General features: G+C 40.4%; 1 protein-coding gene and 1 pseudogene across 1 annotated transcript in view; one reads left to right on the top strand and one right to left on the bottom strand.

The window, feature by feature from the left end:
* DSCAM (DS cell adhesion molecule) overlaps positions 1-26,861 on the top strand; it is a gene marked incomplete at its 5' end in the record, with an annotated part of 789,264 nt that overhangs the window by 75,740 nt on the left and 686,663 nt on the right. The window lies entirely within an intron of this gene.
* Positions 3,151-3,225, bottom strand: LOC116482842 (small nucleolar RNA U3; annotated as a pseudogene).

Here is a 26,861-nt window from a genome sequence, read left to right on the forward strand (position 1 = left end):
ACGCATTGGGCATTTTTCCTAATGCTCTCGCTCTCCTTGCCCCCCACCCCCTGACACACCCCGGTGTGTGATGTTCCCTTCTCTGTGCCTCTGTGTTCTCATTGTTCAGCTCCCACTTATGAGTGAGAACATGTGGTGTTTGGTTTTCTGTTCCTGTGTTAGTTTGCTGAGGATGATGGTTTCCAGCTTCATCCATGTCCTTGCAAAGGACATGAACTCATTCATTTTCATGGCTGTATAGTATTCCATGGTGGATATGTGCCATATTTTCTTTATCCAGTCTATCATTGATGGGTATTTGGGTTGGTTCCAAGTCTTTGCTATTGTAAATAGTGCAGCAGTAAACATACATGTGCATGTGTCTTTATAGTAGAATGATTTCTAATCCTTTGGGTATATACCCAGTAATGGGATTGCTGGGTCAAATGGTATTTCTGGTTCTAGATCCTTGAGGAATCACCACACTGTCTTCCATAATGGTTGAACTAATTTACACTCCCACCAACAGTGTGAAAGTGTTCCTATTTCTCTGCATCTTCACCAGCATCTGTTGTTTCCTGACTTTTTAATGATCACCATTCTAACTGGCTTGAGATGGTATCTCATTGTGGTTTTTATTTGCATTTCTCTAATGACCAGTGATGATGAGCTTTTTTTCATGTTTTTTGGGCTACATAAATATCTTCTTTTGAGAAGTGTCTGTTAATATCCTTCACCCACTTTTTGACGAGAGTTGTTTATTTTTTTCTTGTAAATTTAAGTTCCCTGTAGATCCTGGATATTAGCCCTTTGTCAGATGGGTAGATTGCAAAAAATTTCTCCCATTCTGTAGATTGCCTGTTCACTCTGATAGTAGTTTCTTTTGCTGAGCTGAAGCTCTTTAGTTTAATTAGATTGCATTTGTCAATTTTGGCTTTTGTTGCCATCGCTTTTGGTGTTTTAGTCATGAAGTCTTTGCCCATGCCTATGTCCTGAATGGTATTGACTAGGTTTTCTTCTAGGGTTTTTATGGTTTTAGGTTTTACATTTAAGTCTTTAATCCATCTTAGTTAATTTTTATATAAGGTTTAAGGAAGGGGTCCAGTTTCAGTTTTCTGCATATGGCTAGCCAGTTTTCCCAGCACCATTTATTAAATAGGGAATCCTTTCCCCATTGCTTGTTCTTGTCAGGTTTTCCAAAGATCAGATGGTTGTAGATGTGTGCTTTTATTTCTGAGGCCTGTTCTGTTCCATTGGTCTATATATCTGTTTTGGTCCCAGAACCAGGCTGTTTTGGTTAAGGTAGGCTTGTAGTATATTTTGAAGGCAGGCAGCATGATGCCTCCAGCTTTGATCTTTTTGTTTAGAGTTGTCTTGGCTATACAGGCTTTTTTGGTTCCGTATGAAATTTAAAGTAGTTTTCTCTAGTTCTGTGAAGAAAGTCAATGTTAGTTTGATGAGAATAGCATTTAATCTATAAATTACTTTGGGCAGTATTGCCATTTTCATGATATTGATTCTTCTATCCATGAGAATGGAATATTTTTCCATTTGTGTCCCCTCTTTTTTCTTTGAGCAGTGGTTTGTAGTTCTCCTTGAAGAGGTCTTATCGCGTCCCTTGTAAGTTGTAATCCTAGGTATTTTATTCTCTTTGTAGCAATTGTGAATGGGAGTGCACTCATTATTTAGCTCTCTGCTTGTCTATTATTGGTGAATAGGAGCGCTTGTGATTTTTACACATTGATTTTGTATCCTGAGACTGTTGAACTTGTTTATCAGCTTAAGGAGTTTTGGGGCTGAGACAATGCGGTTTTCTAAATATACAATCATGTCGTCTGCACACAGAGACAATCTGACTTCTTCTCTTCCTATTTGAATGCCCTTTATTTATTTCTCTTGCTTGATTGCTCTGGCCAGAACTTCCAATATTATGTTGAATAGCAGTGGTGAGAGAGGGCATCCTTGTCTTGTGCCAGTTTTCAAAGGGAATGCTTCCAGCTTTTGCCCATTCAGTATGATATTGGCTATGGGTTTGTCATAAATAGCTCTTATTATTTTGAGATATGTTCCATCACGACCTAGTTTGAGAGTTTTTAGCATGAAGGTGTTTTGAATTTTATCAAAGTCCTTTTCTGCATCTATTGAGATAATCATGTGGTTTTGTCATTGGTTCTGTTTATTGATTTGCGTATGTTGAATCTGCCTTGCATCCCAGGGATGAAGCTGACTTGATCATGGTGGATAAGCTTTTTGATGTGCTGCTGGATTCGGTTTGCTAGTATTTTACTGAGGATTTTTACATTGATGTTCATCAGGGATATTGGCCTGAAATTTTCTTTTTGTGTTGTGTCTCTGCCAGGTTTTGGAATCAGGATGATGCTGGCTTCATAAAATGAGTTAGGGAGGAGTCCCTCTTTTTCTATTGTTTGGAGTGGTTTCGGAAGGAATGGTATCAGCTCCTCTTTTTACCTCTGGTAGAATTTGGCTATGAATCCGTCTGGTTCTGGGCTTTTTTTGGTTGGTAGACTATTGATTACTGCCTCAATTTCAGAACTTGTTATTGGTATATTCAGGGATTCAACTTCTTCCTTGTTTAGTCTTGGGAGGGTGTATGTGTCCAGGAATTTATCCATTTCTTCTAGACTTTCTAGTATATGTGTGTAGAGGTATTTATAGTATTCTCTTATGGTAGTTTGTATTTCTGTGGGATCAGTGGTGATATCCCCTTTATCATTTTTTATTGTGTCTATTTGATTCTCCTCTCTTCTTTATTAGTCTATCTAATGGTCTATTTTGTTAGTCTTTTCAAAAAACCAGCTCCTGGATTCATTAATTTTTTGAAGGTGTTTTCATGTGTCTAACTCCTTCAGTTCTGCTCTGATCTTAGTTATTTCTTATCTTCTGCTAGGTTTTGAATTCGTTTGTTCTTGCTTCTCTAGTTTCTTTAATTGTGATGTTAGGGTGTTGATTTTACTTCTTTCCCACTTTCTGATGTGGGCATTTAGTGCTATAAATTTCCCTCTAAACACTGCCTTAGCTGTGTTCCAGAGATTCTGGTACACTGTATCTTTGTTCTCATGGGTTTCAAAGAACTTGGTTATTTCTGCCTTAATTTTGTTGTTTACCCAGTTGTCATTCAGGAGCAGGTTGTTCAGTTTACGTGTAGTTGTGCAGTTTTGATGCTCTACATGTTTAGAGAAACTTCTCTAGTAATGAACTATAGAAATGATCCCTGAAAGTATTCTTTTCTTTTTTAAAAAAGTAAATGTACCAGGACACTCTCTAATTGGGATCTTTTCTCTCTGTATTAGTTTGTTAGGGCTGTTAACAAAGCATCACAAACTGCGAGGCTTGAACAAGAGAAGTTTGCTGTGTCTTGCAGACTCCAAATCCAAAATCAAGGTGTAAACAGGGTTTTTTTTTTTTTTTTCTGAGAGCTGTGAGGGAAAGATCTGTTCCAGTCCTCTCTCCTTAGCTGGTGGATGTCTGTATTCATGATCACATGATGTTCTCCCTGTAGTGCACATCTGTGTTCAAATATAAGATGAGAGACGGAGGGGTGGAGGAGAGAGAAAAAGAGGGAGGGTGGGAGGGAGACAGAGAGAGAGATGCTATGTTGTTGGCTTTGAAAATAGAGGGGGGCCATGAGCCAGGGAATACATGTAGATTCTAGAAGGTAGAAAAGATAAGGAAACAGACTCTCTCCTAAAAACATTTGATAACAGGTACCAAGCTGGGAGACTTGGAGCAGACAAGAGCTGTACTTAGGTTTAGCAAAACTGCATCTTCGTGATGTGCCAGACTCAAGGATGATAAAGTCCACTACTTGGAAGGATCGTGGATGCAGCCTTGGGTTTAGCTTGAAGTCATTCACTGAGTTCAGATGCCAGACTGGCTCTTTCCATAAGGAATTGCCTGGTTAGGTGAGGGTAGAAAGTCAACAATGACTGTTGCATTCCAGGAGAAGGAAGGCAAAGAGCCAAACTCCAAGTCGTGCTTTGGGAATGTTGTGATTATAAGTAAGTGCATCAGCTCCAGGCTCCCCAGTGTCACATGCACACACTATGGGGACTGATCGTGTTGGTTCTCAGTGAGGTGTCTTGGGGACCCTGTCCTAGCTGGGAAGGTGAAGGGATGTATTAGGAGGCTTGGTGCCAAGTGCAGAAAGGGGAAGATTCTGGAGGCCAGGCACAGTCCATGAGCTGTAGCCAGAGACCTGGCATGAGAATAACATCTAACTTCCCAGAAAAACAACACAGCCAAGCCAGGCATCAGTCAAGGATCACAGGAGGAGAGATTTGCAGAAAAGCAAAGTTCCTCTACCTGGGTGGCAAAATGCCACAGCTGCTGAGGCTTCCTTGACTCTTGCCTGCTTGAAAGTGGCAAAGCAGTGACTGCTGGTGGCTATGAATGCTTGTTAAATGGCCCATTCTTACCCCATGACTGGCCTGTGCCCAGGACCTCTGCAGTTGGACAGAAAGACAGTGTCTCTAGGGTAAGGCAGGTCAGAATCAAACACAAATTCCACTCGGTATGACATGTGGCTCCCTTGCAAGCTAACGTCACCCTCTCAGCCTCAGTTTCATGATGTAAAAAACAGGAGGAATTCTGAAATATTTGAAGCAGGTGTGAAGCAAGGGCTAATTGAATCAATAAATGTTAATGTGGCTGGGCCTGGTGGCTCATGCCTTTAATCCCAGCACTTTGGGAGGCCGTGGTGGGCAGATCATGAGGTCAAGAGATTGAGACAATCCTGACCAACATGGTGAAACCCCGTCTCTCTCTACTAAAAACAATAAAAATGAAAAAAATTTCAAAAATTAGCTGGGTGTGGTGGCATGCACCTGTAGTCCCAGCTACTTGGGAGGCTGAGGCTGAAGAGTTGCTTGAGCCTGGGGGGCGGAGGTTGCAGTGAGCCAAGATCGTGCCACTGCACTCCAGCCTGGTGACAGAGCGAGACTCTGTCTCATAAATAAATAAATAAATAAATAAATAAATAAATAAATAAATAAATAAATAAATGTGAACATATCCGATACAGCTCCTGATTCTTCATGGAGGCAAAAAGATGAATGCCCCTCTTGTCACCTCCCCCTTTTGATATGTGGAGGGCGATGGCTGGATTTTCATCTGGGACAGTGATGGAGATAGAAGGTGGCAGTGAGGAAGGAAAAGGAGGGAAGCAAAGACTGGCACCCCAGGCTGTGCAATGACTGCTGCCAGGGGCAGGCTCATGGGATGATGGCAGGAGGGTTGGGAGCTGGCTTTGAAGTCCTGGACTGAAGCCAGAGTGCTTCTCATGCTCCTTTAGCAAGTGCTCCGAGGCCAGCCTCAGCAACCAACCCAACAAACTGAGGGCAGCACAGAAGAGTCTGGACAGCCCACTCCCCGCCGTATCTATGTGCATAATCAGCCTGTAGGTGCACCTTGACTGGCAGGCAGAGAGATAGGCAGGCCAGCTGGCAGGCTGCCCCCAGGGATATGGGTATTTATCCATGATCAGAAAGGCACAAGAGAGTCATGTGCACTTTAAAGATCATTCAGTTGTTTTTTTTTTTTCATTCAGGCTTAAAAGGATGTAATCCAACCTGAAAAAGATTCCAGGGGCAATGAGGAATTCAAAGCAGAGCCAGCTACCAGGTGACCATGATGCTTGGAGAGTTTGGGGGCAGGGAGTCATGATGTGTGGGGTCATGGAGAGTGGCGGGAGTGAGATGGGCACTCAGGATAGGCTTGGAGCCCATGGGAGGCTGAGAGCCTGGGGACTGTGGAATCCAACCTGGAATCCTCTTGGATGGACTGGGAGACTCAAGAGATGAGACAGGATGGGGCTAAGAGCAAAGGCCCCAGGCTGAGACGAGCTATGTGTCCCTTCTCTCTACTTTTCTCTCCCTCTCCTCTTTGTGCCTCCTCACTACCCCATTTCACACCCCTTCCAGGCAGCCTTGTGCAGTCTGGATCCCTGTACTCTAAGGATTGTCACAAGCACACTTGCGTTCTTTGTTTATGATATCTATTAACAAGAATAAATGGTTGTGGGTCAGATAAAGGGCTAAAAATCAAAAGTCATCCTTCACATCTTTAAGATGCTACTGTGTATCATCTGCCAGGGCACGAGGGTCTTCATCAGGCCCACTAAAGAATCCCATTTCTCTTGAACCAAGTGTGTCATGACTGGGAGGAAGACAAGACCATTTGGGGTGTGAAGTTTTGGGGTAGAGGCCCTTTTAGGAGCCAGGTTAGCCCCCAGCTTCCTGTCATCCTCACCTAAGCAAGCACTGATGACAAAACTGGAGTTGGCCTGAGGGGTTCAAAGGAAAACATAAAAGACCTCCAAAACAAAAAATGTATGCTCTGTTGCCCAGGCTGGAGTGCAGTGACGCGATCTTGGCTCACTGCAACCTCCGCCTCCCGGGTTCACGCCATTCTCCTGCCTCAGCCTCCCAAGTAGCTGGGACTACAGGTGCCTGCCACAGTTTTAGGTCTTTATTCTGTGTTCCTCTTTCTTTTTTTCCCAGTCCTTTTTCTGCATCTCTCAGAATATACACTAATGTCCTAGGACAGCCATAACAAAGTGCCACACATTGGGTGGCCTAAAACAGAAGGAATTTATTGTGTCATAGTTCTAGAGGCCAGAAGTCTGAAGTCAACGTGTGAGCACGGTAGTCGCCCTCTGAGGCTCCTGGTGGGAGTCTGCTTCACATCTCTCTGTGGCTGCTGGTGGCTGCCTTCTCAGTCCCTGTCGTCATATCTATCATACCCAGTTCTCCCTGTGGGTCTGTCTCTGCCTTTCTGGGTCTTTGTCCAGATTTTCCTCCTCTTATAAGAAAACCAGTCATTGAATTAGAGATCATTGTAATCCAATATGACCTCATCTTAATTTGATGACATCTACAAAGTTCTTATTTCCAAATAAGGTCACATCCACGGTTACTGGGTGTTAGGACTTGAACTTATCTTTTAGGGGGACACAATTCTGTCCACTGTGATGGATATATGTGTATTCCCCCACATGAAACAGTACTCCACACATGCCGAGGATTCAATCAAGACTTGATGCCGAAACTTAGTGGCCCAAAGTGGCAAACATTTATGATTTCTCATGATTCTGTGGGGGCAGCTGTGCAGCTCTTCTAGTAAGGAGAGGCTCTCTCTTGACTCTCTTACGTGTGTGGGCTTCCAGTCGGATGGCAGGCACAACTGGGCCTCAGCACATGCTCTTTACCCCTCTGGTGGACTAGCCTAGCCTAGTACTCGGGTGGTGGACCCATGTCCCAGCAAGCCACAATGCTCACGCCCTTCCCAACTGCTTGCATCACAGCTGGCAATATTCCTGTGACTAAAGCAAGTTGCATGGCCAACTCCAGATTCAAGTAGAGAAGTCAGGGGAGCAGCCAAGTCACATTGCACAGGGCATGCGTGAGGAATGAGAGAGTTTATTGCAGCCATTTTTTGCAAATAGTCTACCATAGAAGCTGAGTGACATGACCTTTTATATATGCTTAAGAGTAACAATATATACACATGGGCCGGGCACGATGGCTCACGCCTGTAATCCCAGCACTTTGGGAGGCCAAGATGGGTGGATCGCAAGGTCAGGAGATCGAGACCATCCTGGCTAACATGGTGAAACCCCGTCTCTACTAAAAATACAAAAAAAAATTAGCCAGGTGTGGTGGTGGGCACCTGTAGTCCCAGCTACTCGGGAGGCTGAGGCAGAAGAATGGCGGGAACCTGGGAGGTGGAGCTTGCAGTGAGCCGAGATCGTGCCACTGCACTCCAGCCTGGGCAACAGAGCAAGACTCTCTCAAAAAAGACAAAAACAAAACATATATACATATACATACATATATATATATATATATATACACACACACACACACACACATACATACATATATACATATACATACATATATATGTATGTGTATATATATATATGCACACACACAGACATGACCATTTGATGGGCAATCTTCCTTACAGGCTGAATTGTAAATATTCTAGAAATAAATTGCACAGACTTGGGAGTTATATCACCTGGCTTGCAATACTACCTGCAAGACATGCAAACTGTATGGCCTTTGACCAACCTTTCTGTGCCTCAGCTTCCTCATTTATAAAATAAGAATAATAATACCTCCCTCTTATGGCTGTGAGTTGTAGGATAAAAGAAGTTAAAATATGAAGTGTTTAGTACAGCATATTAGTCTATTCTTGCATTGCCATAAAGAAATACCTGGGCTGGGCGTGGTGGCTCATGCCTGTAATCCCAGCACTTTGGGAGGCCGAGATGGGTGGATCACTTGAGGTCAGAAACTCCAGACCAGCCTGACCAACATGATGAAACCCCGTCTGTACTAAAAATACAAAAATTAGCTGGGCATTGTGGCAGGAGCCTGTAATCCCAGCTACTCGGGAGGCTGAGGCAGGAGAATCACTTGAACCTGGGAGGCGGAGATTGCAATGAACTGAGATCATGCCAATGCACTCCAGCCAGGACGACAGAGCAAGAGTCTAACTCAAACAAAAAAAGAGACTGAGTAATTTATAAAGAAAAGAGGTTTAACTGGCTCACCGTTCTGTAGGCTGTACAAGAAGCATGATACTGGCATCTGCTCAGCTTCTGGGGAGGCTGCAGGAAGCTCACAGTCATGGCAGAAGGCAAAGAGGGAGCAGGCAGCTCCTACGGCCAGAGCAGGAGGAAGAGAGAGGGGAGGTGCCACAAACTTTCAAATAACCAGATCTCGCAAGAACTCACTTATTATCGTGACAGTACCAGGAGGATGGCACTAAACCATTCATAAGAAATCCGCCCCCATGATTCAGTCCCACCAGACCCCACCTTCAACATTGGAAATGACATTTCAACATAAGTTTTTGTCAGGGCCACATATCCAAACCATATCATACAATGACATGCATAAAGCAATTGCTAAATTAGTGCTATCTGTTTTAATTTAACTCCCAACTTCTTGCATCACATCTGCCAATATTGCTGTAACTAAAGCCAGTTGCATGGTGAACACCAGATTCTAGGAGTAGAGAAGTCAGGGGAACAGCAAAGTCACGTGGCAAAGGACATGCATGAAGGATGAGAGAATTTATTGCAGCCATTTTTTTGCAAAAAGTCTGCCATAGAAGCTGTATGAATCTCTCATTTCCAGAAGATGTATGAGCATCTATCTCATTTTGCTCTTAAATTCACATCAATAAACTTTGGAATCCCCTACACAACTCACCTACACTGGGGGGCCAGGGTGCTACCTCAGTCCTGCTCTTTGCCTTTTTATTCCACCATTTTCACTCTGCTGTGGCCTCTCAGGGTAGGGGAGACCTTCCCTTTCCTTTTCTCCACCCCTACCAATCCAGAGTTTCTATCATCTAAGCCACACCCACCCTCAAATCTAAGATTCCTCTCAAGAATCCAGGCAACATCTTTTTAAAAACTTTTTTTATTTTATCTATTTTTTGGCAGGTGGGGACAGAGCCTTTTTATGTCACCCAGGCTGCAGTGCAGTGACGTGATCTCAGCTCACGGCAAACTCTGCCTCTGGGGTTCAAACAATTCTACTGCCTCAGCCTTCCAAGTAGCTGGGATTATAGGCATGCACCACCATGCCCAGCTAATTTTTGTATTTTTAGTAGAGACAGTGTTTCACCATGTTGGTCAAGCTGGTCTTGAACTCCTGACCTCATGATCCATCCACCTCTGCCTCCCAAAGTGCTGGGATTACAGGCGTAAGCCACCATAACTGGCCCCTAGGCAACATCTTAACTTCATCCTTATCCCCCAAATCTCTCCATGTTCTGCCCACTGAATCATCTCCCTTCCTCTTCCGTGTTGTAGGAACTCCATCCTGAGCCATATTCTAAGTCTTCTCCACACCATGTCTTGTGGCAAAACTCCATCATTAGACCTCCAAGCTTTGTTCTCCCTTAATATAGTAGGAGGCCTTGGGAATTTAGAAAACTCTCTTCCCTCTCAATTGTCCTGTAAATCCAGACTTTCAAATGAAATGCTTACCATAGACTTGAGAAACAAATCAGAAACTCAGAGCAAAATGCTGAGTCTTTATTTTAGGCTGTATCTTTCTTTGAAGCAATGGCTGCCATCAACTCAGTGTGTGAAGGAGACACAGGACAATTAAGAAACAAAAATGAGTGGTGGTGTCGCAGGTGCTGTTGGTGCCTGCCTGGAGCCTCTCACCTGCTTACCATTTCCTGGCAGCACTTCCAGCTGCCCAGTAGCAACACTTCACCTAAGGACTCTCTTTGGCAGGTAAAAGTGCCTGAGATTGACTCCTGAGAGCAGCCATGGCCAGCGACAGCTGGAGTTGGTGATGTAAACCTCGGCTAGCTAGGCTTTCAGGAAGAGTAACTGAGGCAGGGTCCTGCTCTGGTTCTCAGTGTCTCCAAGAGATGAAGCTGTCATTTCTCTTAGTGGCGACTTGCTATAACGTGCCCTTCATTGACCGTCTTCCTTTTATTGTTCACTTGCCTCCTTTCCTGCCTGTGCTTCTTGAAACAACTACCTCAAACTACTTTTGTTTGAATCCCTGTCACAGAGTCTTCTTCTGGGGGATTCTGAAGGTAGACACATTTAATATGTCAAAAGTATTGCACCTGTTGTGTGTTTTAGGGGAGTAATGATTCGCAGAAAATAGAAATGAGGCTGTTGTAATGGTCCTGGGCATGGGGGAACAAGAGCAGGTGCTGGTAAAATCAGGAGGACCTGAATAGTGGCAGAGCTGGCAGAAACACGGAGGCTGTGTCGGAGGGTCTGGGGTGCAGACCCAGCAGAGTCTGAGCACGAGAGGAGGGTCTGGCCTGATGACAAGAAGACGTCATGGCTGTTTCTTGCCATTGTTGTCACTGTCACGTTCATAGGTTCACTGGCCGTAGCAACTGAAAGAATGTCAAATGCTTGCACAACCCCCTTCAATTTGTGGATGAAAACTGGAAGTGTGGACAGGTTAAGTGGAAGCTCAAGGTCATAAAGCCAGCCAGCCGCAGAACCTTGCACTGTAAGGTTTTGTTTGTGACAAGGCCCAGCTCCACTTCAGGTGCAGTTCAGATTTTTGTCTTCGTTCGTTCTGCAAAACTTCATTTTTTGCTGTTTACTTCTTGACTCTTCTAATTGTCCTTTGTATGTCTATTAGTGTGGGTCCCCCGTTAGGCTGATCTATAGCATAATTTCTACAATAGGAAAGGGAGCTAAATAGGACATTTAAGATGACTGTATTCATCTAAAGGTTGTTTAAAAGCAATTACTACCATCAGTTTGAAGTGCTACCTCTGGCTACTCTGATAGTAATGTGCACCCAATAATCCAATTAGTTTGGAAATGGATTAGTCTATTTCTTACCAATGTGTGTGGTTTAAATTCAGTATAATATACATCAAAAGGTGTGTCCATTTTATCTATTGACCCTTTGTATAAATGTGTTGCTTCATCTTTCCATAGATAATTTACTCACTCCCTTCTCCCATACTAAATGTTTCTTCATTACAAATTGATTTCCTAAACTATGATTTATGAAGTTTCAGTTTCATTGTCTTTATTAAATGATTGTAATTCTTTCTTTAGTTTTAAGGATTTCCATTTTGTGTCACCACATTGGACTAACCGTGGACAACCAGATTTTCCATGGAAGGAGGTCATTTTCTGGGAACTAACAGACCAAGGAATACCTCCTGATATACTACATTGGAGGAATCCTTGCAGATATTCTCCCCAAATATGTGTTAAACAAAACAGTATGTTCATCAAGTACCTCTGGGATACCAGAAGCACAGATAAGCTGGTGTCCAACATGGAGCAAGTCTGGAATTGAGGTGTTAGAAGAAAAAGGCTGGGCTCCCTGAGCTCTGTCACATGGTGGAGGCTGAGGGGCCTGTTGTGTAGATTCAGGTGCAGGCCACGTGACAGGGTGTTAGAGATGTCAGTCCATATTTTCTCCCATTGTTTCACATCTATTTCATCTATTACTTCATTCATTCAACAAATGCTTATTGTCTATTATGTAAACGTTTCTGGGGATATACTAGTGAACAAAACACTTCCCTTTCCTCCTTGCTTCCCTCTTTCCTTCTCCCCTTCTCTCCTCCTTTCCTTCTCCCCTTCTCTCCTCCTTTCCTTCCTTTTATAATTCTTTACTCCCAGCTTTTTAAAATTGAGCTTATTTTCAGGGCTTCCTTTGAACATCTGCATTCTTATCCAGTTTTAGAACACTATTTGTGTTGTGGTTCTTGTTGGACGGGGTCTTTCTCCGATGCCCAGGCTGGAGTCCAGTGATGCAGTCATGGCTCACTGTGACCTCAAACTCCTGGGCTCAGGTGCTCCTCTTGCCTCAGCCTTCTCAGTATCTAGGATTACAAACACAAGTCCCTGCACCCAATCTATAAAAGTATTTTTTTAAGTAACTGCATATTTTACCACATATTGCCTCAAATCTTGTTGGTCCTCTTGCCGAATTGTCAGATATTGGTGGAGACACAGGTCAGTTTCCTAAGGAAAAACATTAAACGTGGTCCCTGCCTCTTGATGCAGAATTTGGCGGCAGGAATGTGTGCGGATTCCAAGCCAGAGGGAGGGCCCCACCTCATTAAGCCAACCTAGGGGAGGGCCCCAGCTGTGCTCAGTCAGGAGGAAGAGGTGAGCTGGCTTTGGAGAAAAGAAGAGGTTACAGCAGAAAGGAAGCACCCACTCTTGACAGAGTCTTAGGGAGCCTTCCCTCCTTTCTGGATACAAAGCTTCACGCTATAATGAAACCATGTGGCTTATGTAGTTAATTGATAGATTATTATTACCATGTACAAAGTGCTGTCAGGAGTGCAAAAGAAAAGATGACCTGCACTTTATTCTTGTTTCGACTCTTCTTGGAGTTTTGTCTATTGGGATGAGTTTGCCATCCAGTTGGGCTATAGAGCTAACAACGAATAGTGTGAATTTGCTGCACAGTGAGCTGGTAATGCAGCAGATCAACAGAACAGAGGTATCAGATCAGTGGCCTAGGAGATAGGGATGGGGTCATTTATATTATGAATATTGGATTACAAGGAGGTGATGCACTCTGCTATGCTTCAATGATTTTTTAAATGTAACTTTGTCTTTTTCTGTCTTTTAAAAATGTAACTTAATTTTTTTTTTACACAAAATATAAACATGAATAGAACCCCGCTTAAGAAATAGAAGAGTGTCCTTGAAAAGGCCCCTGTGTGCTCCTCTCCAATCACGTCTCCACCCCACCCTACAGGAGGAACCCCTCTCCTGAACTCCTTGTTAACTAATCCTCCATGTTCTTTGTAGTTGTACCACATGTTTGTAGCCTTAAGTAATATTTTGCTAAGATGTGCATGCTCTTGAACTTTATGTAATTAGAATCACAGAGGAAGAGTTCTTCTGGGACTAGCTTTGTTCTCAACATTATTGCTTTGAGATTTATCCATGATGATGTGTGTAGTTTGTTCATTTATTCAACAAATAAATTTTCGAGGCAAATACTGAGTGCCACACATGGTTTCTGGCTGCTAGGGATACAGTGTGAACAAAATAGGCAGAAGCCTTCATCTTAAGGTAGCTTTATTCTAGTGGGTGGGGGAAAGCAATGCATCAGATAAATGAATATGTAGACTAGTAGATCATAATTAGTGCAAAGAAACTGAAGCAGCGAAGAAGAGTAATTTTAAGGGAGACGTGGAGTTTCAGATAGGCTAGAGTCGGTCTTGCTGAGAAAGGGCACTTGAGTGAAAACCTGAAGGAAGTGATAGAGTCCTGGGGATGTCAGCGGGGGTGGAAGAGGGCTTTTCAGGCAGAGCAAATGGCAAACACCAAGGCCTGCAGCAGCCCATGTGACAAGAGCAGGGATAGCAAGGGAGGGACAGGAAGGGGAGATAGGGACAGAGAGGGTGTTGGAGGTTTTTGAACAGGGTGGCATTATATGACTTATGCTTTAACAAGATTTATCTGGCTATCGTGTTGAGCATAGAGCTGAAGGGGAATGGAGACTGGAGCGAGGGCTCCAGGTGGGAGTCATTTTAGTCATTCTAACAAGAGATGGTGTGGACATGGGAAAAGGGGCAGCGTGCTGGGTGCATCACAAAGGCTGAGTGTAGAATTTTCTGATAGGTTGGATTTGCGGTGACAGAAAAAGTGAGAAATCAAGGACTGTAGCCTGAGCAGTTAGAATGGCAGAGGGACTGCTCATTGAGAGAGGGAAACAGGGCAGGGAAGGAAGCTCAGCGGCTCAGTAAGAAGAGTGTTCAGTTTCTGATGCAAATTCAACATCCTGGTGCAGATCTGAGCAGGCAGTTGGGTGTAGAAATTTGGAGTTTAGATAAGAGGTCTGGGTCAGACATAGAAATTTTGGAGCTGCCAGCCTGGAGATGATACTAAAAACCTTCAGAACAGGTGAGATCAAAGGGAGAAAGGGAGTGAGTACAAAGAGACTGGGGAAGAAAGAAGGTCCACAGACTGGGGAAGAAAGAAGGTCCAGAGACTGTGTTCTGGGATACTTCAAAACATAGAAATCAGGAAGTAGGAACCAGCAACAGAGACTTAGAAAAAGCAGCAAGAAACTTCCTATCAGAGGGAAACCACGCATGATCAATAGTGTCGATTATCACTGCTACAGCAAAACACAGGCCACTGGTGACTGCAAGAGCATGTTCAGTGGAGTGGAGGGGACAAAAGCCGGCTTAAAATGAGAGACTAGGAGGCTGAGGGAGAAAGTGGAGCCAATGAAGTCAGGCATGGTGGCTCACGCCTGTAATCCCAGCACACTGGGAGGCTGAGATGGGTGGATCACCTGAGGTTGGGAGTTTGAGACCAGCCTGGCCAACATGGTGAAACTCCATCTCTGCTAAAAATATAAAAATTAGCTGGGTGTGCTGGCAGGCACCTGTAATCCCAGCTACTCAGGAGGCTGAGGTAGGAGAATCACTTGAACCCAGGAGGTGGAGGATCCAGTGAGCTGAGATCACACCACTGCACTCCAGCCTGGGCAGCATGTCTCAAAAAAGAAAAAAAAAAGAAAAAAAAGTGGAGCCAATGAAGGATTAGAGGGGAGAAGGCTACATGGGAGAAATAACGAGGTTTCAGACAGTTACAGGCCGCCCTTCATACATTCCTCTGTAGATGCACATTTAAGTCAATTCCATCTCTCAGCTACTGTGAACAGCGCTGGAGTAAACATGGAGTACAGACATCCGTTCAGCACACTGATTTCATTTCCTTCAGATCTATATCCAGTAATGGGACTGCTGGATCCTATGCTATTTCTATTTTTAAATTTTTGAAGATCTTTCATGCCTCTTTCCATAATGGCTATACTCACTTACATTCTCACCAACAGTGTGTAAGAGCTCTCTTTTCTCCACATCCTCACCAGCATTTGTTAAATATTTTGTATTTTTGATGATAATCATTCTAACTAAGGTGAAGTGATATCTCATTGTGGTTTTGATTTACATTTCCCCAATGATTAGTGGTGTTGAGCATTTTTTCATATAGCTGTTGGCCATTTGGATGTCTTCTTTTGAAAAATATTCAAGTCTTTTGTCCATTTTTAAATTTAACTATTTGCTTTTTTGATATTGAGTTGTTTGAGTTCCTTATATATTCTGGATATTAATCCTTTGTCAGATGCATAGTGCACAAATAGTTTTTTTTCCCCATTCTGTAAGTTGTCTCTTCAAACTGTTGTTTCCTTTGCTGCACAAAAGATTTTTAATTTGATATAATTCCATTTGTCTGTTTTTGCTCTTGTTGTCTGTGCTTTTGAGGTTTTATTTTAAAAATCCTTGCCCCATTCCATGAAGCATTTCCTCTGTTTTCTTCTAGTAGTTTCATAGTTATGGTCCTAACACTTAAGCCTCTAATCTTTTTTGAGTTGATTTTTGAATATGGAGATAGTGATCTAGTTACATTCTTCTGCATGTGGATATCCAGTTTCCAAGGACGATTTATTGAGGATACTGTCCTTTCCCCAATGAGTACTTTTGGCGCCTTTGTTGAAAATCATTTGGATATACATACATATATTTATTTCTAGGTTCTCTATTTTGTCACATTCATCAATGTATCTGTTTTTATGCCAGTGTCATCCTGTTTTGGTTACTATAGCTATGCAGTATATTTTCATCAGATAGAGTGATGCCTGAGGCTTTGTTCTTTTTGCTGAAGATTGCTTTAGCTATCCAGGATCTTTTGCATTTCCATATGAATTTTAGGATTGTTATTTCTATTGCAGTGAAGAAAGTCATTGAGATTTTTATTGTAGAGATTGCATTACATCTGTAGATCACTTTGGATAATATGTATATTTTTAAACATTATTTCAATCCATGAACATGGAATATCTTTCTAAATTTTTGTGTCCTCTTCCATTTCTTTCATTGGTGTTTTATAGTTTTCATTGTAGGGATTTTTTCACCTCTTTGGTTAAGTTTATTTATAGGCATTTTATTTATATCTTGTAACTATTGTACATGGAATTACTTTTTCAATTTCAATTTCAAATAGTTTGCTATTGGCATATAGCAAACGCTACTGATTTTATATGTTGATTTTATATCCTACAACTTTACCAAATTCATTTATTAGTTCTAATTTTTTTTGATGGAGTCTTTAGGCTTTTCTCTACCCATCTATCTAATTATGATGATATTGTCTGCAAACAGGGAAAATTTGACTCCCTCTTTTCTTAATTTGGATGCCTTTTCTTTCCCTTGCCTAATTACTCTGGACAGAATCTTCAGTGCTATGTTGAACAAAAGTGGTGAAAGTGGGCATTTTTGTCTTGTTCTACATCTTAGAAATGAAGTTTTCAACTGTTTCCTGCTCAGTAGGATGTTCTGTGTGGATTTGTCATATATGGCCTTTATTAAATTGAGGTGTGTTGTTTTTATACCCAATTTCTGGAGGATTTTTATGAAGGAATTGAATTTTATCAAAATTTTTTCAGCATCTATTGAAATTATCATATGGATTTGGCCTTGATTCTGTTAATGTGGTAATATTATGTTTATTGATTTGTGTATGTTGAATCATTCTTGCATCTCTGATGAATCCCACTTGATCATGGTGAATTATCTTTTTAATATATTATTGAATTCGGTTTGCTAGTATTGGGGATTTTTTGCATCTGTGTTCATCAGTAATATTGGCCTATAGTTTCCTTTTTTGTTGTTGTATTCTTTTCTGATTTTTGGATCAGGGTAATGCTGGCCTCATAGAATGAGTTTGGAAGTGTTCCCTCCTTGTCAATTTTTTGGAAGAATTGGTAGAATTCTTGTGAGAAAGATTTAGTTGTAGATCTTCTTTAAATGTTTCGTAGAATTTATTAGTGATACCATTAAGTCCTGGGAGTTTTTTGAATGGAAGATTCTTTGGTACTGCTTCAATGTGGTTATTCATTATTGGTCTATTAAGATTTTCTATTTCTTCATGATTTAATCTTGCTAGGTTTTGTCTGTCCAAAATTTATTCATTTCTTCTAGACTTTCCAATTTCTTGGCATATAGAAATTTATAATAGTCTCTTATGGTCCTTTACATTTTTGTAGTATCAGTTGTAATGTTTCGTTTTTCATCTCTGATTTTATTTGAGTCCTCTCTCTTTCTTTGGTAAGTCTAGCTTAAGGTTTGTTGGAGTTTTTTTTTTTTTATTTAAACAAAAATACCTCCTTGTTTTCTTGATCTTTTGTATTGTTTTTAAAACCTCTATTTTGTTTATTTCTGCTCTGATTTTTGTTATTTTTTTCCCTTCTAATTTGGAGCTCAGTTTATCGTTGTTTTTCTAATTTATTGAGTTGTGATATTGGATTTTTTATTTGAGATCTCTCTACATTTTGGATGTAGGCATATATCACAATAAAATTCCCTCTTAGAACTGCTTTTGCTATATCCCATAGGTTTTGATATGTTGTGTGCATATTTTCATTTGCATCGAGACATTTTTAAATTGTATTTTTAATTTCTTCACTAACCCCTCTGTTGCTCAGGAGCATGTTGCTTAATTTCCATGAAGTTTTACAGTTTCCAACATTTCTTCTGCTATTGATTTTTAGTTTTATTCCATGGTGGTCAGAAAAGACACATATGATTTTGATTTAAAAAAAATTTTTAAGACTTGTTTTGTGACTTTCATAATCTATCCTGGAGAAAATATCATGTCTTGTTGAGAAAAATGTGTATTCTGAATCTATTGGGTGGAAAGTTCTGTAAATGTCTGTTAGATTCATTTGATCTAGATGGCTGTTTAACTCCAATGTCTCTTTGTTGGTTTTCTGTCTGGATAACCTTTCCATTGCTGAAAGTAGGGGTATTAAAGTTCCCAATCTTATTGTATTATAGTCAAGCTACAGACCTTTTAGATCTATTAATGTTTTCCTTACATATTTGAGGGTCTCAAATATTGAGAGTCCCAGTGTTGGGTGCATACATATTTACAATTGTAATGTTTTCTTTCTGTGTTGATCCCTTTGTCATTATATCATGGTCTTTTTGTTTATTTTTACCATTCTTGACCTAAAGTATATTTTATCTGATATAAATATTGTTATTCTTGCTTTTTTTTTTGGCTTCAATTTGTTTGGAATATCTTTTTCCATCTCTTCACTTTTAGATCTTCAGTCTAACGGTCTCCCAACTGAGCTATTTCGGCAAAGGCTGTCTCTTCACATTTAGTCTGTGCATGTTTTTATAGGTGAAAGATCTCTTGTAGACAGCATATAATTGGGCATTTTTAAAAATCCATTCAGTCACTCTATGTCTTTTAATTGGAGATTTTAATTCATTTGCATTTAAGATTGTTATAGTTAAGTGGGGCTTTACTACTACCATTTTGTTACTTGTTTTCTGGTTGTTTTATAGATCCTTTCTACCTTGTTTCATCTCTTATTGTTTTCCTTGAGAGATTTTTTTTCTAGTAGTATGTTTTGATTTCATGCTCGTTATTTTTAGTGTATCTATTATAAGTTTTTGCTTTGTAAATACCATGATGCTTAAAATCATGTTATAGTTAAAACAAGTTATCTTAAACTGATAACAACTTAACTTTGACTGCAAATTAAAGCAAGAAAAACAAACTACATTTAACACCATCCCACACACATGCATTTTTACTTTTGATGTTTCAATTTACATCTTTTTATATTAACTCAACTAATTGTAATTACTATCTTTAATAATTGTTTCTTTAGTCTTCGTACTAAAGATTCAAGTGGTTTACGTTCCACAATTACAATATCATAGTATTCTAAATTTGTCTGTATGCTTACTTTTACCAGTGAATTTTATACCTTTAGATCTTTTTTTTTTTTTTTTTGTACTTTGCTTTTATTCTTGCATCACAACATATAATGGAAAAAAGATATTTTAAATGTTGGGTTAAGTATCACAGATCAACACAAGGCACCAACATAATCAATACTACTTAAACATACTCCTAGGCAATTAATTTTTAAAGAATCAAATTGGTGTCTTTTCTTGTTAGAAATTAGCACCCTTTTCTTTCAGATGAAGAAGTCTTGTCAGCATTTCTTGTAAGACAGATCTGATGTTGATGAATTTCCTCAGCTTTTCCTTGTCTGGGAAAGTCTTTATCTCTCCATTGTGTTTGAAGGATACATTTTCCATGTGAACTATTCTTGGCTACAAGTTTCTTTCCCTTCAGCACTTTGAATATACCATCCCAGTCTCTTCTTGCCCGCAGTGTATCTGTTGAGAAATCTGCTGAAAGTTGTACTGGGGCTCAGGCGAATGTGATATGTTTTCTTTCTCTTGCTGCTTTGAGTATTTCTTTGTCTTTGCTTTTTGATAATTTGATGATGATGTGCCTTGGTTAATTTCTCTTTGGGTTGAATTTGGTGATCTCTGAGCTTTTTATACCTGGATACTGTCTTTTTTCTCCAGATTTAAGAATATCTTAGCCATTATTTCCTTAAACATGCTTTCTAGAACTTTTTCTCTCTTATCTCCTGGAGAACTACTATTATGTAGAGGTTAGTTTGCCTGATAGTATCTCATAATTCTCATAGGCCTTCTTCAATCTTTTTTTTTTAAATTTTTATCCTCTGATTGGGTAATTTTATATGTTCTGTCTTTGAGGTTGCAGGTTCTTTAAGTCTGCTATTGAAGATTTCTAATAAGCTTTTCATAAATTTCAGTAAGTTCAGTTATTGTATTCTTTATTCTTAGGATTTCTATTTGGATTTTTAAAAATTGTTTCTATTTACTTGTTAAATTTCTCAAATTTTTTCAAAATTTCACTGCATTGTCCATCCATATTTTCTTGTGAGTGAGTCCCTGAAATTAAAGAGGATTATTCTGAATTCTTTGTCAGACATTTGATAGATGTTTAATTCTTCTGGGTCCATTATTGGAGTTTTGTTGGTTTCTTTTGGTGGCATCATATTTCCCTGAGATTGTTTTTGTTGTTGTTTTGTTTTTTTAAACAACTTTTGCATGTTTTATGATGATGCCTGCATATTTGAAGAAAAAGCTACTCTTCCAGCTTCTGCTGGTGTTATTAGTGTTAGACCTCTACTACTTGATATTGGGACTTAATCACTGCCCTGCCATTGTTTCCCAGACTAGGGAACACCTACAGTGAGCACTGGAACTTAAACACTGGACTAGAACTAAATTGCTACCCTACTATTGTTTCCTGGTCTGGGAAAGACTTAAATAAGTACTGGAACTTAATTTCCAAAGGAACTTAATTTCCAAATTCAGTTGTTTCCAGGTCAGGGGAAGACTCCACATGAGCACCTGAGCTTTGTGGGAAGTCGGCCAGGGATTCAGACCTTCCTGCAGATCATGCTTCCTGCAGCACTATAGTGTTGGCCAGTCTCCTCAGTATGACATCTGCATCCCTGCTGATTGGAGCTCCAAGATTCCAGCACCAAGTGATCAGCATCCCCACTTTTTGTCCCCAGTTCACCCTAGGTAGTTCAGCCCTCCTAGCTCTACCAGGGGTTCCTGTGCAATGAGACCTGTGTGGGCTTCCCATGAAGATTCCCAGACCGGTAGAGGGATCAAACATCCACCTCCAATTCCATCTTCCCACCTTAGAAACCATGAGTCTGTGTCAATTCTCTGTGAGTGGCATTATACAAGCCTGGAGAAGAGAGTGGCACAGTCTGAAATGACCATTTTTCTTAGTTATTATGGCCTAGTGGGTTTCTCCGCTTCTCCCCACGTTCTGGTGAATTCGTGGTGGTATTCTTTTCTTTTAATAGTTTCCAGTTGCACGTTTGTGGAGAAAATAATGTCAGGGTGTCTTCTGCAGTCTTGCTCATGTTACTGCTTCATAATTACTGTTACTTTTTATAGAATTGTATTTAGATCTATTGGTCAGTAGATTTGATTATAAGAAATTTTGACCTATTTACATCATGAAAACAAAGAAAAATTTTGAGAAATAATAGGGAGAATTCCTCAGATCAAGGACTTGTGAAAGATCCTGAGAACTGTTGACCAGGCAGAAACATGGTATCTGAATAACTCTCTTGTATCACAAAATTTTTTTTAATGTATTTCTTTATCTCAAATTTTAATTTTTTAAAATATACATTTGATTGTTTTTTTCTTCTAGTATAAGCAGATCCTCACTGCATGTTTTGGGGTGTGAAATTCGACATCTCTAGCACGTTAACCTTTTGTATTATATCAGAGTGGGGAATAAGCACAGAAAAATATAATTTATGGAGAACATTTTCTCATTTTCTGGGACCTTGTAAAGACCTTATTTGTTCCAGGTGACAGGCCCCAAGTGGAATAAAAGGCCATTGTGAGAAACGACAACTCAGATATAGCAAAGTTGTTGCCAGGAGTTGATGATGCAGAAACAATTTATTTTGGGCAAGATGGTATTGAATGGGGAGTCTGTTAGTGGTATTTTGCCATGTGAATTTCTATATGAACCGTGTCTGTGGGAGCACTGCTGCATTCATTTGTGGGATGTACTGCTTTTTGCTAGTTGCCGTCAATAAAGTCTGTTCTGTAGCTCTTCAAAGTGGTTGATTCAGCCACTCTGTATTCAGGCCATAAAGATCATGAAATGAAAGCCTTCTGAGCTCCAATTAGAGTAGAATGTTATATCTCAATGCAGAAGCCTTCTTCAGTAAACTAAGTGTAAGTGTAAATTTGTTTAGTGAAAGGTACCTTTTGGAAATTGTACTTTTGAGACAGAGGCATTCAAACTCTGACTACCGTTTGCCAGATGGGTGATTTAGGGGATACTGCTTAACTTTTTTGATAATTGTATTTCCTCATCTTTAAAATAAAAATAATGATGAAAATGTCAATTAAAAGGATGATGATGATATTGACAATAATGGCAATGATGATCCTGACAATGAAGATGGCAATAACAGTAACGATGAATCTGGTGATGATGATGACAATCTCAAACAACTGTTGTAAGTATAGGACATAATCCATTCACAGTAACCAGCAAGACCCTGGCCCACTAAAGGGAGATCATTAAATTTCAGCTGCCCTTAACTGCTTTCCCAAACCTCTACTCTGTTTTCTGGATTTTCTTTATTTGTGTATATGTAAGTGTATCCGTTTTATATTGCTGCTGTAACAAATTATTACAAATGTGGTGGCTTAAAACAACATACATTTATTCTCTTATACCTCTGAAGGACAGAAGTACAAAATCAGTTTCACTGGATGAAAATCAGTGTGTCATAGGACCATGTCCTTTCAGAGTCTGTAGAAGAGAACCCATTCCCTTGGCTTCTCCAGCTCTACAGTGGTGCTCCTCATATTCCTTGGCTCCTGGCCCCTTTCTCCATCTTTAAACAAGTTCATTAAAGTTGCAGGATACAAAAATCAACATACAAAAATTAGTTGCATTTCTATGAGCTACACCAGTAATGAGCTACCAGAAAAAGAAATTGGGAAATGAGCTACATTTCAATGAGCTCCACCAATAACGAGCTACCTGAAAAAGAAGTTAGGAAAACAATCCCATTTACAATAGCATCAAAAAGAATAAAATGCTTAGGAATAACCTTAACTAGAAGGTGAAAGATTAGTATACTGAAAAATACAAAATATTGATGACAGAAATTAAAGAAGATACAACCAATTATAAAGACATCCTGTGTTCATGAATTGAAAGACTTAATATTGTTAAAAGGTCCATACAATCTAGGATGATACATAAATTCAATGCAATCCATATTGCTATGGTGTCCCTTCCAAAATTTAGGTGTTGAAACCTAATGGTCAATGTGGTGGTATTAAGATGTAGGGCCTTTTAGAGCTGATTAGGTCATAAGGGCTCCTCTCCTTGTGAATGGGATTAAGGCTCTTATTAAAGAGATTTCAGGCTGGGTGCAGTGGCTCATGCTTTTAATCCCAGCATTTTGGGAGGCCAAGGCAGGAGGATTGCTTGAGTCTAGGAGTTCAAGACCAGCCTAGGCAACATAATGAGACATCATCTCCACAAAAAACCAACAAAATTTAGCCAGGTGTATTCGTGCACACCTGTAGTTCCAGCTACTAGGGAGGCTGAAGCAGGAGGATGGCTTGAGCCCAGGAGGTCAAGGCTGCAGTGAGCTGAGATCATGCCACCGTACTCAAGCCTGGGTGACAGAGTAAGATCCTGTTTCAAAAAATTAAAATGAAAGAGACTTTAAGCAGCATTCAGCTCACTTTCACTTCCACCTTCTGCCAGGTGAGGTTACATTTCTCCCTTCCAGCAGATGCAGCAAGAAGGCGCCATCATGGAAACAGCAGTCCTCACTAGACAACCAAACCTGCTGGCACCTTGATGTTGAACCTCCCAGATCTAGACCTGTGAGAAAATAAATTTCTATCGTTATAAATTATTCAATCTATAGTATTTTGTTACAGCAGCAAAAATTTGATAATATATCTATCAAAATCCCATTGATGTTTCCCACAGAAATAGAAAAAATACTTCCAAGACTCATATAGAACCACAAAGGACCCTGGGTAGCCAAGTCAATCTTGAGAAAAAAGGGAAAAGTAGGGGGCATCCCACTTACTGATTTAAAAATGTATTACAAAGCTATATTAATGAAAACAGCATGCTACTGGCACAAAGACAGATGTACAGACCAATGGAACAGAATAGAGAGCTCAGAAATAAACCTGTGCCTATATGGTCAATTGATCTTCAGCAAGGATGTCAAGAATGCACACTGGAGAAAACACAATCTCTTCAACAAATGATTCTGGGAAAATTAGATATCCACATGCAAAAGAATGAAATTAGACTGTTGTATCTAAGTCCATTTTGTGCTGCTATAAAAGAATACGTGAGACTGAATAACTTACAAAGAAAAGGGGTTTATTTAGCTCATGGTTCTGCAGGCCGAGAAGTTCAAGGGCATGGCTGTGGCTTCTGGTGAGGGTATTTGTGCCTTATCACAACATGGCAGAGAAGGTCAAATGGAAAGTGAAGACATATGAAGAAGGGGAAACTGAGGAGCATCCTGGCTTTATAACAACCCACTCTTATAGGAACTAATCCAGTCTTCTGAGAATTAATTCAGTCTCATGAGAACTAATTTAATCTTACAATAATGAGAACTCAGTACTTCAAGAATAGCACCAAGCCATTCATGAGAGATCTGACCCCATAACCCAAACCCCTGAGACCACCAGTAGGGCCCACTTCCAAGCACAACCACACTGAGGATCACATTGGACTGTGAGCTTTGGTGGGGACAAACCATATCCAAACAGTGGCAACTTGTCTTACCTCACTCTCAAAAATAAACACAAAATAGATTAGATTTAAATGTAAAAACTGAAACTGTAAATCTAGAAAATACAGAGGAAAAGCTTCATGATATTGGTCTTGGCAATAACTTCACAGGTATGACACCAAAAGCACAGACAACAAAATCAAAAATAGACAAATGGGACTACATTAAAATGCAAACACATTATATTTGTAACAGTTCACTATAAAAAGGATAACACAGGCTCAGTAAGGTCATATTCCAAATACTATCCCTAATTAATTAATACATGTAGTGGTTATACAAAGTAATCAGAAATCAATTCACTGTCCTTAGTCCCGCTGGGACCTCCTGTTAAGGATTTGGCAGTACCAGTGACAAAGGCTAAAGCTGCTTGGAATTATATATTCTCCATCTTAAAATGCCAAGATTACCTTGGACTTCAACCTCAGATGTCGCACGTGACTGTCTAGGTTGTAAATAAAGATAGGGAGGGTTCCCATTGAAGTTGGCCAGTGCACAACTTGTGTGGCTGTACATGGTGGGCTTTTTCTGATGCCCACCAGACTAAAAACTCTAGAAATGTGTGATCTGTATCTATCTTGTATTCTCAGCACCTACTGCAGTTCTTGGCATACAGTAGAAATTCTCATTTAAGGAAGTGAAGGAATGAACATATAGGGATAGTCAATACAAGAACCACTAAGTAACGCTGCATCTGGTGTTACTCACATCGGTATAACGAGCTGCACATTAGAATCACCTGGTGGAAATTTTAAAAAATAAAAATCTCAGCCCAGATCCATTGACAGACATTCTGAATTATTCACTGGATGGGGCTGCAGTATTATTCCTTTTCTAAGAAGTATCCAGGTGAATCTACTGTGCAGCCAGGTAGCTAGAACCTGCTAGTCTAGAAGAGTGGTTCTCAGACTTCATGCATTAAATTTATCCAGTGGACTTGTTGAACACACAGGTGACTTCTCTTACTCTGTCGCTCTGAGTTTGGGGGCTGAGATACTGCATTTCTAGTAATCACTCAGGTAAGGTTGATGCTGTTGGTATGGGGAACCATGGTTTGAGAACTGCTGTTCGGGAAGACAGCAGAGAAGATAAGTTCCCTCAGTGTGCATAGGTGGAAGACGGTAGAGCGATTCTGGAAGAGTGCATGCATGTGCATTCACATGTTTTATTAACATGTGAATATGAATGATATCAAGAACCCATTTGTCCATTTTAAATATATAATTGTATCCCTTCTGTCCAACAGCATTTCACTGTAGACATTTTTAAGTGTCAGTTTTTTAGCTGAAAAACTAGAAAACCAAGGAGGTAAATCATTGCCCAAGCCAGACTTGATCTTTTCAGCATGTCAGAGTCTCATGCTTTAGGAAACCAGAGACCACTCTCACTATTTTGTGTTCATCCTCTTTCTCCATTTCTAGTCACTGTTTCTGCACTGACTTCAGGTTAATCTTCCAAAAGAGGGCCTTGGTGTTCTCATCTTATTCCTATGCCCCCACTAAATTCTGAGTAAGTGTAACAGCCTTTGTCCTCCTGCATGCCACACACTAGTTACCTAGCTAAGATATCGTCAATCAACTTGAGAGACTGTAAGCTGCCTGACCTAGAGTTGGAGGATAACACCCATGTGAGATCTTCTGAGCTTAGCATCATTATCGACTTCTGTTACTTCCACTAAAATCTTTGTAAATCACAGCAGATATATCTCAGAACTGTGCCACTTATCTCAATGCCTCCAGGCATTTCAAAGTAGTCACTTCACACTTGCCATCCTCCCTGTCCTTCTGAGTCCTCCTCTCAGCCCCAGTGTCTCCACCACCTCAAAGCCTATGGTTGTTAGCCTGCCTTACCTGGGTCAAAGACCTTGACTCCTGCCAGATAGATCCTAAACTGCCCTTCCATTCACTTTATCCAAACTGAAATTGTACATTCTTGAAATATACATCAGCACTCAACGAATGCTGAAAATTACATGATGAAAGTAATTTGCACTCAAATGCAAATGAGGCTTGATGCTCCATGGAAGTTTTGAATTTTAAAGAGGAGCTTTTTATTCCCAATGGCTCTAATGTGTGGGAAACATATTGGGGGAGGGGGCATCTGGGGTCAGCAAATGCTGTGGAC

Source organism: Hylobates moloch, unplaced genomic scaffold (genome assembly GCF_009828535.3).
Source record: "Hylobates moloch isolate HMO894 unplaced genomic scaffold, HMol_V3 SCAFFOLD_14, whole genome shotgun sequence".
Taxonomy (NCBI): Eukaryota; Metazoa; Chordata; class Mammalia; order Primates; family Hylobatidae; genus Hylobates; species Hylobates moloch.